The sequence below is a fragment of the Trichechus manatus genome, unplaced genomic scaffold (genome assembly GCF_000243295.1).
Source record: "Trichechus manatus latirostris isolate Lorelei unplaced genomic scaffold, TriManLat1.0 scaffold00255, whole genome shotgun sequence".
NCBI lineage: Eukaryota > Metazoa > Chordata > Mammalia > Sirenia > Trichechidae > Trichechus > Trichechus manatus.
In genome coordinates, this window is record NW_004444191.1 from 1489688 (window position 1) to 1491493 (window position 1806).

A 1806-nucleotide genomic window follows, 5' to 3' on the forward strand; every position below is an offset into this window, starting at 1 on the left:
TGCCCAAGGTCACACAGCTGGTAAGGGGCGCAGCTGGGATTCCATCTCACCTGACTCCAGGGTGTGTGCTCATAACCACCAGCTTCTACTGCTTCCCTAGGGTGGGAAGCAAGGAACAGGATGCGGCCTTCAGCACCACTGTGATACTCTGCCCAGGACACCACACATCATCAGCCAGGGCTGTCCTTCCCTGGGCACCTTCTGGGGTAGGCACTTTGCATATGCTTTATGTAGCACTCATGGTCATGTTGGGAGGAGGTCTTCCTAACCCTGTTGTACAGAAGAAGAAACTGAGCTTCAGAGAGGCTGAGTGACTCATCCAAGATGAGGACTACAGAGCCTGTGCTCCTTGCCCTATCCCTCACTGCCTCTCGTGAGTGAGTGAGGGGCAGCCTTCGTTCCTGACTGCGCCTCTGCTCCAGCCAGTCTTGCTCCTTATGGAGCCCCACCGTCCTGCCAAGAGCTGGCCCTCTTGCAGCAAACTCTTTCTCTTCCACACGGAATCACCCTTCTCCCCTGCAGACCCAGGCCCTGCCTTCAATTCCCACTGATGTCAACAAGAAGCTCACAAGAAGGAAACAAGCATTTTGGGAGTTTAGTTCACACAGTGGGTATGGACGAACAGCATGGTGGATGCAACATCTGAAATGAGGGATTCTCCCTGAGGTCATGTGAACAGATGTGAAGCCCCACTGCCTGTTATCTTAGATCACATCTAGAAGTCAATGTTTGCGTCTCTTAAAATCAACATTCATTGCTTCTGAGTGCATGCAATACATACTAATGCTAGGGGAAACATGGAGAAAATATTGTTTCCTTCATAGTATTTAAAGTAGGTTATATCAGGATTTAAAGTCATATTTGTCCCCAGACTGGGTCCCAACCCAGGAGCCTGGACTTACACATGGACACTGAGCGAACCAGAGTGACAGGGGTGACAGGCCTCTTCCTTCCCGGATGCGGGTGCCCAGAGGCGAGGACAAGGGAGTTGGGGCGTGGAGGTTCTGAACTCTGAGAGGCGAGTCATTGCATTGGGGTGTTGGCTTGGGAATGAGAAAGCTAAGGAAGCAAGGGGAAGACAGGGTAGCTCTTTTAAGAGTCATCAAAAGGAAGTAGGAGGAAACTTAGAGACTCCCTGGCTCCTGAGGTCAGACTAGAGGCCAATGGGAGAAAGTCACAGAGAGAACTTCCAGCTCAGTAGAAGGAAAAGCTTTCTAACAATTAGATTGCTCAGGGAAGGAATGAGCTGCCTGGTATGAAGGTACCCTTCACCAAAGCCAGATGCTGTCATAGAGGAAGTTGAAGGACAAATGTCTAAACTGGGAGGAAGAATGATCTTGAAGTGCTCATCCAACTCTAGCAATCTATTATTCGGTGATGATAGTTATGCTTGGAGCTTAAATAAAAAAAAAAAACAGAGTGTTCTAGGCTGTATCTAAGTGACTCCAAGTCGGACACATGGAAACATAAGCCATACAGTCCATTGTCTGGATGTTGGTCAACCTATTTCCAAACACCAGACAACTGAAAATCTTTTTGTCTTTTCATCCTGATGTTTGCTTTCTTACTGATGAGAAAGTAAGAAGATCCAGCGAGAAACACTCAGCAAATTTGAAAATCTCGGCTTGCACAGGACTATGAGAGAGAACTATCACGAGACTGTCTCAGCGGTGTCAGCTGATGCTCATGTTGGCCAAACCTCAATTCCCGCTCTGGAGGCAAATTATGTGTGGAAATGGCTGGCCCAGAGTGGGAGCAGATTGGACACACCACATCACCTCAGTTCCTTATTCCCATATCTCATAA